Genomic DNA, 12685 nt, shown 5'->3' on the forward strand with positions numbered 1-12685 from the left:
TGTTTTAGGTCTTTTACCTAAGACAAAAGAGAAATCCTCATCCGCTAAAGTCTGACACCACTCCACTTTAGTTTACATTTTGTTTTCTTCAGTGGTTCTTGGTGCAGCGCCCCCAAAGGAGAGGAGGGGAACAGGTTTTTCAAAGGGTTCGCAGATAAATATAACAAATGTTACAATTTGGGTCTCCAGTTTACTGGAAAACAACCGAAAAATATATCCGTTTAAAATTATGCACAACTTTATGATGTGTTTCTAATAAAATCCCTAGGAAGTTCAGTGCTAAGAAGTTTTGTGAACCATATTTATACTTGTTGGTCCTGTTGGGGTTGGGTCCATTGGGTCATTCAGAGTACAGGTGCATGGAAACGGGCTGAGCCCAAGCTTTCTGTGCACATGTTGCCCTGCATACAGTCAGAATTACATGTTTGGCAGGTTTCTTCACTTTGATGAGACATGGAGGTCTGGCCCTGTGATAATCCCAGTCCAAATGTCTCTCTTTTATGCTAACAAATCCCACCAATAGGGCCAATTCAGAGCCTTATGAAGAACCACAGGCAGCAGATTTCTCTGAGTAAACCCTTATGTGAAGGAGAGGACTGGAGGGACATGAAAGCGTTGGCTGTCATCCTCATTTGGCTTTTCCTATTTGCCCCCTCCCGATTCGCAGCCAAATATCATCCAACATTTCACTGTTTTGTGACCATTTGCTCAGAAATGCCCCCATAAATGATCATTAAAAAAAAAAATCTTCTATCTTTAGCAAATCATGTTGGTAAAGATCAAATTCCATCTCATCCATCAAAACGCTTGTTTTCAAGCCTTTGTCTGCCTAAATATTCTTGATTTGCCAGCCATGATTGTAATTGGATTCAAAGATTATCTTGTTTGATTTTTACATTCATTCAACGAAATCTAATTTGCATTCTACAACTGATGATGACTCTCCAGAGAAAATACAACCTCCGAAAAATGGCTCTGATTAGTTGAAAAACGGCAAACGGAGATACAAAATCATGAAACGTGTTCCTGTTGACCTTTGTCTGCGTGATCGAGGACGAAGACGCTGTTTTCACAATTTCTTTTAACTATTAATTATTGGTTTGTTTCCAAGGAGTCGCATATTACTGCTGCAGGTCGACACGAGAAACGGCTCTAATTAGCTACGAATTCATGACCCTTTTATTAAAACGTCACCATGGAAAGTGGATCCTGTGGTCCTGGATCAAGAATGAATTTTAATCTGGAGGTGAAACGCAGGGTTTCTGTTTGTTTCTTCATCTCGGGTTATTCTACTGTCAAGTTATCATAGTAAAACCCAAGCAGAATAAGAAAATATGAATTTCCAAAGCAGGATTTCACCAAAATATGTCTTAAAAAGCTATAAAAACCAAACAATACATGGTAAGTTTGTCCTAAAAGCAGAGCAAGCGGCTAAAATGAGTCTTCAGAATCCATAAAACGACTCTTGCTGATGTTGAGATGAAATTACATTCCTGTACCATCACAACAAATATTTTATGGTCCCTAATGAAAACATGCAGGCCAGGACTTTTGGAATAATGTTTTCTGGATAGATCAGACATTTGGTGCAAAGTTTTTGCAGGGCATTAAAAAAGTAATCCATCACTCTGAACAACAAGCTGGAAAAGCTGCTTCATTTCAATTTTTAATCATAAAAATAGACTTTTATACAACTATGCGGAAGCCGTGCTAAAGGTTAGCATTGTGTCAGATCAGCATACTGGCGGTGAACAGTGTAGGAGGCAGAAATTATATTGACTGTAAAGTCTGGTCTTGTTGTTGCTGTGAGTTTTGTTTTTACTCGCCAAACCCACCATGCTGCTCTACACGGTTTGTTCCTGCTCCAACTTCACCAAACAGGACAGGATGTCACCCAGATTAGCAACTCTGCTGAGATTATGTTGATTTTGTTTCTCTCTATAGTTGTTGGAGAATAAAGTTGTGATGTTATTCGTACTACAACATGAAAAAGCAGACATACAACTGCGGTAAAATGAGGAATATGAGCATCTTGTGAAGTTATATTGCTTTTACAAATAAGAAAATACTTAATCTGTTAATACATCAGATTATCAGTAACAAACTGATAATCTTTATACTGGTAATAATCTTTATACTGGTAATATCATGATTATATTTTCATAATATTCTGTTACTTTGACTTTATTTGCATATTTTTACTACAATCTTATTGGTATATTACCACTACTCTTAAAATATGACTTTATTCTTGTGTTGCTTTGTTATATTTGGTGTTTATGTTTTCTTCTGTGATTTTATTCTTGTACAACTACATTTTCATAATATGTTGACTTCATTCACGTAATATTACGAGTTTAATCTCAGTTTAATTTCTTTATTTCATTGTTTTTGGCCCTAATACTCTGTCGCAGCTTTCCTACCACATTTGCTGCCTTGCTTCAGGGCCTCAGATGTTTCTGTGGCTCCGTGATGAACCAGTAACCATCCTGTCGTAATCTGCTGCCTCGCCTGGAGTGTTGAGTCGATTGTGGTTGACGCTGAAAAGTAATTGCGAGGCATCGACTTCTGCAAACAGCCTGGCGGTCTGCTGAGACTGCATCCTCAACGAGCGCTATCGTCTTTCTTTCACTTCTGTGTTCTTAGGTGAAGCTACAAAGCAGAGCCCTCTTGATAATTACAGTCTCTCATTTGTTTGTTGGGCCTCTTGTGATTTATATCCTGAATGCTTTTGATTCATCATCGCTCCGAAACATTAGATTAATTCCCTGCTTTGGCAAGCAGCCTGCCAATTACTTTTAGGGTCAACCGTAATCAGCACGACACTCTTGTGCTTCTGTGTAGATTAGATGAGAAGCATATCATTAAAAACAACAATGGAGACATTTGTTCAATGACCAAATCAGGACAGCTCCCCTCCTGTTAATTGGTTTTGATAAACAGAAGTTGAAATCTGAAAAGTTTCTGCAAGCTGACGAGGTTTCCATGTGTCACTGGGTGTTTCATAACTGGAGGAAGGGTTTACCGTAAATCCAGAGCAGCTGAAGTCCAACGACCGGTTTTGTTTGTTTCTTGACAAGCCCATTCTGTCTGGGCTCATGCGGAGTGAGGCGGGCCAAGGCTCACAAAGTTCCCCAAGTTTGTTGGGGAAGAAAAAGTGGAAGAGAGGAAATAGCTGGACGGAAAGTCAAGAAAGTTTCTAAAGTCAGTTGAGTTGTGAAAGAGTTTTTGGAAATAATTTCTCTGTTGTCACAGTTTAGTGCCTCAAAAATAACAAAACCCTGGAGATTTAAGGAATAAAGCTTCCAAGCAAACTCTGAGCAGGAAGATAATTCAACACTGAACAAATAACTGGTTCAATTAATCAAAGTTTATTGTGCAGAACATTTCAGCAACAAGGCCGTTCCAAAACTCTCAGGAGCTGATGTTAGAGTTCAGCTTCCAGTACAAATGTTTGTATTCCAACAATGTCGAAAAACCTCAATAATGCAACTGCCGGGTTTCCATTAAATGAGAAATGCAATTAAAATCAGACGTGAGTTTGTTCACACAACAACTCAATAAAAAGCATCCAGCACCACCATCCTCTCAACACTTCTTGTCGTCTTTGTTTTAGCCAGTAGAAACATCCGGTTGTTGATCTTGTGACTCGTGTGATACAAAAAGAGGATTTCACTTTCGTTTACAATTTTGAGAAATTTCAGTTTCATGTTTATTGAAAACATGCTGCTGCCGCTAGTCTGGAGGAACTGAGTGTTTAGGCATCATATCAAAGAAACACAGGTTTGTTAGGATGTAAGAATAATAAAACAACATGATATAAAGCTCAAAAAAGTCGATACTACTGTCCCCTTAAAGAACCAAAACGTTCAGCGATTGATGTTAGAGTTTAGACTCTAATCAATTCTCAGGGGTTTAATAAACAGATACTGAATGTTGGCTTTTGCAGAGATGGTTCCCAGTTCTAATGAACACACAGCACATAAACAGCCCAGTAGGGGTAAAACAGTGTAGAAATCCCATAACGTGTCTCGTTTTGCTTCCAGTACTAAACCTCCTTCCTGAACTTTATTTTTTATATTCCCCCACCAGTTTCTGGAGGCTTTTGCATCCAGTCAGAAACAAATCAATGCAGGACTCTGCTGTTCGGATCGGCCGGGTTTCACCTCTCATCAGTATTCCATAATCATCCGGCGAGTCTAGAAGAGAGCATGGGCTGTTTTTAATTGTCCCTCTGCAGGCTGGAGCCTTAAAAGAAGAAAAGCGGCGCATCCACGGAGCTGTCAGGGAAAAGATGAGAGCGAAAGCAGCCAGCCGTCTCACCGTCTCCTCACACACCCCATTATTTATCCGCCTTGCTTCTTTCCAAACGGAACAAAGTCCTGATCCGGCTGGGGTGTTTACCGTCAGAACATGCTAACCCGGAGCGGTTGGGGCCGACCCGTCGCCCCCGGTGCGGTAATCAGGGTGTCGGTGGTGCCAGGCAGCTGGTGCCAGAACTGGTCCTTCATCTTGACACACTCAGCATTTGAATACACGCTCTAAGCAAACATCTCTCCAGCGCCGTTTTGAAATTCAAATGCAGGAAAACACCTGGTCTTTGGCAGTTGTCAATTATTACCCAGCCAAAGGCTCATTAATAAAATTAGCTCTCTAAAAAGAGATGAAAGAACATTTTCATAATAAAGCTGTCAGACACATGGTTAGCAGAGCATATCCAACCTGTGATGAATACCAAGAATAAGCCGCACCAATGGGATTATGCAAGTTGATCTTTTCACAGGAGGCGTTTAAAGCAAATATCTGGTCATCAGTGATGACACTGAGCTTGGAGAGTCAAAGTCTTAATGAAGTTTAGCTAATTGAAGTTTTGAGCGTGAATGCACACTAACAAATATTTCTGAAATTTACTCTGTGAAAAAATCAAGCACCTCTGTCTTCTCCCTGTGCTAACGAGAAACAACCAATAAGAGCCAAGAGGCGGGTCTTAGTGCTGCCAATCACCTGCTCGCTGCAACTAGCAGATCCTGTCATAAATGCTAAGGCTAGCTAGCATGACACTGTATATACAGTTTTCCTGTAATGGTAAATTGTTTCTTAGCCATTAGGACATTTAGCAGCACGCTCACGAGGATGATTGACAATGCTAAGACCCGCCTCCTAACTCTGATTGGTTGTTTTTGATGCATTTCTTCAGCTCAGGGAGGAGGTGAAATGAATCTTTTCGTAGATTATTTGTCTCATGAACTATCACAACATGGAGACAGTTTTAACAAATGTAAAAAACATATTTTTTATAAAAGTTACACACTGCACCACTTGAATATTAAACTGTTCAAAATAAATAAAGATAGTAAAGAAAGACATGAGGGGAATTTTGGTGGACATTTCAAAATCTTTTCTATATTTTTTATTTTCTGTGTGATCTTCCTCTCATTAAACCGTTCCTACTGGAGGTCACCAGAAATTGTTTGTTTTCTAATTTCAAAGGAATAATGTTTGGGTCACTGTTTGTATGGAAAGGTATTCAAATGAGAATTTAGTTCTGCATTTCTAGGAAATGGCTGAAGTTTAATTAAAATTTTCATTCTCAGTTTGCTGAGACCGTCTTTAAAACACTTTTACCACCTATTTTATTCATTTAATCAAGAAATATGCATCAGGAAACCGTTTTAGCACAAAGGCTAATATTCAAGGTCTTATCTTGGAACAGCCAATCAGTGTCAGTGAAAATGAATGGCTCTTTTGGATTGGCTGCTTTAGAAACTCCAACCAATCATGTGTCAGCTGTTGGCTGACATTTTACTTTCAGTTTCCAAGGTGAATATTTTAGATGTGCTACATGAAAAACCACAAATAGGATAATTTTTAGTCAGATTCCACTGAAAAATCCACAAATTAGGTTAAGCTGCAAATTATTGAATTAATTTATGAACACGGCAAAACTCCTAGAATCTCTACGTTTTACTTTCTTAGACGATGTTTTGAACATATGAGTCAGTTTATCCCACAAACTAGCAGTGAAGTTTATATTCAGCACTGAGCTAAAGAGACATTTCAGTGTTTGTAAACTGGACAAATTTAAACCCGTTATTATCTATAGCTACGATTAACCATACAATTGTACAAAATAAAATTAGGAACATAAATTTGATTAATGGGAACACGACAATTTTTAAATCAATTTCTTTGCATCACACAAGTCTCATGATTAATCTTACTACTGGTGGAAATGACGAAGAAGACGACAGGAAGTAGTAAGAGGGAAGATGCTTTGGGGTTTTCTTTGTTTTTGATATATTATTAATATATCAAAAATTAGTTTGTTTTTTATTTTTTAAATCAGTTGCACATTCTTTGGATCAGAGTATGTTGTTTTGCACAATTTTCATTATAGTATTTTTCTTATCGAACAGTACTTTATTCTTAATTATGTTTTTTCTATATTTATATACTTTTATCTTTGTGTGAACCTGTTTGATCCGTATTGTTTGTCAATTTACTGTTCAGTAGAGGCCACTTGTGCCAAACAATCCTTAAAAAATCAGTTTTGAGTAGTAGACTGATTTATTTGTTAATACCATAAAAGCTAAAATGATTGAAACCAAAGCTAAACCAAAATATCTAACTTTAATTCGATCTAAAATGCTTCTTATTCTTTATATATAACATAATGAAGTCTGGAAATTCAAACTTTTTCCATATTATTATTTTTCCCAGTTATCCAGATCTGGAAAATGTCCACACTCCGTAGAAACCCTGATGCACACGAACTGGAAGAATAGAAATTCACAGCAGATAACAAATCCAGCAGAGTCTCCAGGGTGAGGCTTTGCAGCCTGGAGGCTCAGGTTTGTTCAAAGTTTACAGCCCAAGAGGTAATTTATTTCTTTTTGGTGAACCGAAAGAAGCAGCAGGAAAAAAAAAGCCAAATAATTAACTGTGAATCTCGCTCTGAGATGGAGAGAATAAAAGTTTACAGCAGCCGACTGAACACAAATTTACTGTATCTTCGTGTTCAGGCCTTGAGGTGGGTCCAGTTTGATCATAAAACACATCAGAACGGACCTGTTTCTAACTGAAAACTACGTATATAAACTGAGTTATATGTCATGAATATTCACCAGAAGAGAACAGATTCAGTGCAGCTTCCAGGTTAATGATTAAGAACCTAAAGGCTCAAGTTTGCAGAACAGAAAGGTGATTTTTGTAATGTAATTCCTGGAACTATGTGAGGAATGGCTCTGCGTCATTTATCAGCAGGAGAGAACCGTGTCGGTTCTGAAATTTAAGGGAATAAATCCCACCAGCACCAAGAAAACGGTTTCTGTAGGTTGAGAGAACAGTGTGGATTCTGGCCAGGATTCGTCAGCGAGAGACAAAATGTTAACATTTTTACTTCACCGAATTAACCGTAAACACTTCAAATCACGGAACAATCAAACTGGACTTGTGAAACAATTTTATGCAGGAAATTATGTTTTTCTTAGATTTTTTTAGTATTATTGAAATGCTGAGAATTGAGCCAAATTATTAGAAAAAAACAACAAAAATAAGAGTTCACAAAACATGCACTGCTAAAAACACAAATTGTGCCTATTTTCTTGAGGAAAGATCTTAGTACACCTGTAAAAAGAAATTTTTCATCGACTTAGAACAAGCACTTGCTTATAATTTGCTGAAAGTTACTTCTAAGTTAATTTTGTCTCTTTTCAAGTGTACTAATGTATTGCACTAGAAACTATACCAAAATTACCTGGTAAGATTTTGTGTTTTTGCAGTGTAAGTCGACCCAGATTCTCTTGAGTGTTCAGGCAGGGATTTGAGAACATGAAGGTTTCAGTATGTTCCTGATTTAAAGCTGAAAAAATGTATTTCATATTTGTAGCTGAATTGAAAGTGAAAAGTGAAAATCAGTTTAAACAGTTCATGTCCAGCATACGAGGGATCTGCAGGGATATTAGTAGCCTTTACGACTTAATTGCATATAACAATGAGATGTTTTATTTTTACCTCTACTCTCTAGAAATAAAAAAGTAAAACATTATTTTGGGACTATCGACAGATTGCTGAAAACAAAATAGTTTAAACAAAGCAGAGTTTAGAGGCAGCAGGTGAAACTATGGGAAACATTTACTCACTTCAACATTCAGACTTGTTTCTCCTCGTCTCCACTCCAGGAGAGACGAGCCTTTCTGGAATGTGAGATGAAGACAAGGGGTAATTAGCAAAGATGGAGGAAGGCCCTCCAGGGACAAACAATTTCTCGCTGAGCCAATGAAGATCAAACATAACATCTTAGGTGAGCTGGGTGGGATTCTCAGCGAGAGGCTTGATGTCTAATTGGAGCTGAGAGGGTCACACAGCTCCACTGCTACGATGGAAAGTACTTATCAAGATCTGGATGGTTTTACTCCTTATATCCCCTCTGAGCGAAGAAGAGCTCTCAGGCATAATGCCGCTTCTTCCTTCACTACTTCTTACCTGATGTATTTCAGGAGACAATCGTTTTCTACAACTTGTATGTCCTGCTGATTGATGTGAGCTTCAGTTCTAACCTACAGTCAAGGTTTTCACAACGAGCAGAAAAATGGATTAGATTAGACTATTTTTAAAGGTAGTTGGTTATAATGGATCTATTATGTAATATTGACCTTTTTTGCATTTGTTTGTACTTTCATTTCTGCTTCTATGGCTTCTAGAAACAGTCAAAGCACTAAAAACATCCAGCTATTTCCTGGCAGACATTTAGGAAGTTTTCCCACCTGATAGTCCTGCAGACTCAGTTTGATTAGGGAGCAAAGTTGAAACATTTTTTACATTTTCAGCTGCTATGGTTCGCTTTCTCACTGCACTGTGTTGTTTCTCTATCATTAGCACATTTAGCAGTGCATTCATTAGGTTGATTGACAGCGCTAAGCCCCTCCTCATGGCTCTGATTGGTTGTTTTTGGTGCATTTCTTCAAACAGCAGTAATAGCTCAGGGAGGAGGTGGAGAAGATCGATCTTTTCACAGATTATCTCTTGTATTAAACTCTCAGGACTGACAGTTTTAACTTTTTTGTAAAAGTTACATACTGCAGCTTTAACTGTAGTTAATTCTCAACTACGTGTGTTTTATAGCCATTGGCCACTTTTCTTGGCGCCTACTTCCTGTTTGTGTCAGTCCTGTCAGCAGGTAAAATAAATAATTCACACAGCATGATGTGGCATTCATGACCAGCCCTAACACGAATATTTCTTAAATTTATTGCAGTGCAAAAAACAATAACTTAACAACTATTTTTGGTTTAGTTTCCAGCCTCATAGTCTAGTAATTTTTCAGCTAGAAACCAGAGCGTACTTTACGTCAATAGTTTCCAAATGTTGATGAAAACGTTCTAGTTCCACTGGCAGATTAATTTACTTATGACGAGATATTGTTGCCATGTTACAGGGGAAATAATCTGCCAATAGAAGTAGAACTTTTTCACCAATCTCCTATATCTTGCTGAAATATTATCTATTAAGTTTTGTGATATTTTAAGTGAAGTGTACCAAGATAATTGCACTAGAAACTAGACCAAAACTGCCAGATTTTTTTTTGCAACGGCACAGAATAATTTCAGAAAACTGAAATTACAGAAACTGAAAGAATACAGTAAAGAAAATTACCAAATTTTAACTAGTCTGTGTTGTTTAGAACACATTTTCAAGGTGCCGAGATTCTTTTTCCTGTAACTACAGACTTACAATCTGTAAACTGTTGGTAATTTAAGCAGGTCTGACGACACTTTTCTTATCTCAGTATAAATGCAAATCATCAGAATGATGTTTTCTGTCCTGCCAGCCAACCTCTGATTGAACCTTTTCTTCTTCCTTTGAGATAAACTCGTCTCCATCTAAGAAAGTCTGTCATTTTGAGTCCAGTGCAATTTCAGACAAAATGGAGCATATTTTCCTGCTTGATAATTTAGCTACTTGGCGTCAGAACGTATTTATGGTGAATATGCTCCAAGGTATTCATTTTGATTCGTGTTTAGATTTGCAGAGATAAAGCACTCCTCCTCCTCCTCCTCCTTTTTCAAATCCAGCATTCGCCGCCATCTCTAAAAAAAAACATGTTCACTGTGACATTTGACAGAAAAACACGACTGTCACGCCTTAATTTGTTTTTCATCTCCTAACTCTTTGCTTCTTTGGTTGATTTGCAGCTGGGTGTAAAGTGAAGTCAGAGTATTTTTTGCTAAATGAGGGACTTGGAACAGAATCAGGTCTTCAATTTGTTCAACATCTCTTTGGTCGCGTCTAATCAAAAGCCAGAACAGAAAACAGTTTTTTACTCTGCAAACAAACAGAGAACAAAACGGGGATAGTTGAAGGATTAGTTTGCTGTTGGACTTGGTTCATGTTTTATATCCACTGGTGATATAAAAACACAGAGAGGAGGAAAATAAGTCAACATCCTTGACTCTGAAGACCAGGACCACAGGAAAATGTTTGCACAGCTCTCAAAAGTCCAATTAAAAAAGAAAGTGAGGTAGTTTGAAATGTTGCTGCTGTCACATTCCTTCACATCGTAGTTACGCAATGAAAATATGATGTGTGTTTATTCTCCACCAGAGAATTTGTCCCTGATTGAAACCAACTAAACTCGCGTTCACAGCAAAAAGCTAAATATTAACCTGTGTTTTTGTAACGTTTCTGCCGCAATTATCTTAAAATAAGACAAAAGTAACTTGTAGATAATATTTCAGCAAGACAGAGAAACTTATTTCAAGTCATTAATTTCTTAATATTGATTAAAATGTTTTATTATAAGTGAATTTATCTTCCTGTGTAACTAACACTCTTTTTAAAATGAATTTTAAGGAATTATTGACTTAAAATAAGCTCCTATATCTTGCTGAAAAGTTGCTTTTAAGTTAGTTTTGTCTTTTTTCAAGTGTACTGAGAAATTTTCACTAGAAACTAGATCAACGTACTTGGTAATATTTAGTATTTTTGCAATGTAAAGCTTATTTTCCTGCTCTCTGTAATGTGAGTAACTGGAAAAAGATATGTCGTTTTTTGCAGGCTGCCTTGACACTGTAGGCTGTTTAGTTTTCATAAATTTAAATAAAATATGGGTAAATTCTTCATAAAATCCAGGATATTAAGGTATAATACTAAATACTATTCCTTTAACCCTTAAAGGTTTGTAATTCCTTTGTTTACATCTTTACATGTGCTGAGAAATTAAAGATCCATCCCTGCTTTGTTGTAATTAACACTGTGGACACAATGCAGCATGAAATTACTGTTTTAGAGCAGCTTTATGATTTATTGATTTCATATTCAGATGATGATGACGACGATCTCATGGAGCACATTTTCAGTTCATAATTTAATTCCCAGCGGACCACGTAATAAAACGGTTAGATTTATTTGTGTAACAATCTCATCTGGCCACAAATAAATGCAATTTGACTGCATGCTTGAGGCGACCCATAAAGAAATTAATATAATGAAACGTCAGTCCTTCCTGCCCTAAATTCCCATTATCAATTTGTCTGACGGTCTAAGTGGCTTCAGTGCATGTGGAGGGGAAACATTATGAAAAAACATTTGATTCAAGGAGGTATTGTGATTTACAAACATGTTAAATGTTAATTTTTGCTCAAACTTTCCCGAGTTGAGCTTTTACCTGTATGTAAATCTGATTTAATTCTTGGGTTTTGCACAGCAGTGGTCTGACCTGGACATGTCCCGCTCAGCAGGGGGTTTCCGGCTTTTGGAGGAACTTAATTGGCACTAATTCATCTTTTGAATTTAGTCACAGCTAGTTTTCGCTCTCATTACCGTTTCTCTGTGGGTGAAAACATTTCATTATTCACAGGGATGCACATTTCAGCCTAAATGCAATTTTTAAAAATTTCCGTCACCGTCCACACAGACAACACATGGTTACATCACATTTTATTATAACGCAAAGTGTAAGAACAATGATTACATTCACACAGGAGGAAATCGTGACATCAACATTAATTTATTTTAGATCACCTTCAGTGAATTTGAAGATCTCTTTCCTTTTTAAATGTTTGTAAAATGTCTTCATACTTTCCTGTTTTCTGCAGATTATTACCAGTAGAAAATGGCCAATAGTTGCAGAATCGTAGTAGACTTAGTATGAAACTAAAAGCTTACAATATGCCTTACTGACAAATAGAAGAGTGTTATTATTCAGTAAATGTGTTTTAAATTTGGCTTTTGGGTGAAATTTATGGAAAAGCTTCCAACTACAATATCAAAATATCATTAAAGTTGTGATTTAAGTAGAAACATGCAGTGGTGATGTCCTCCTGCCAACCAACAGATGGAAACAAAAGCCATCTTTGTTCGTTTCATACAGTAAGACTCGAGTCTCAGAGCTTTAGTCCAAGTAAAGTCTCAAGTTTTTAGGTCAAAGTTGAGGCTGAATGAATCTATTTCTGTCTTATTCGTTTATCTTTGCCGGTGCGTTTTAGAGTTGGTTTTCCTCTCTGAGCTTCTTCGGCCATACTTGGGTTATTTTTTATGTTTCAATCACACCAGTCCTGTTTGGTCACTTTTAATCCAACTCAAGTCCGGTTCGTTTAGGTGAAAGCGTAATGAAACTCTAAAACTCTCGGTCTCAGTTTGATTAAAGTGAACTCTGGTGCAGTTTGAATTCATATGTGAACACCAA

The 12685-nt window shown here is 37.2% G+C and overlaps 1 long non-coding RNA gene across 1 annotated transcript in view; it reads left to right on the top strand.

The window, feature by feature from the left end:
* LOC103456701 (uncharacterized) overlaps nt 1-12685 on the top strand; it is a 172848-nt gene that overhangs the window by 141444 nt on the left and 18719 nt on the right. The gene's annotated exons all lie outside the window — the stretch shown is intronic.

Source organism: Poecilia reticulata, chromosome 20 (genome assembly GCF_904066995.2).
Source record: "Poecilia reticulata chromosome 20, P_reticulata-male-v2, whole genome shotgun sequence".
NCBI classification, from domain to species: Eukaryota; Metazoa; Chordata; class Actinopteri; order Cyprinodontiformes; family Poeciliidae; genus Poecilia; species Poecilia reticulata.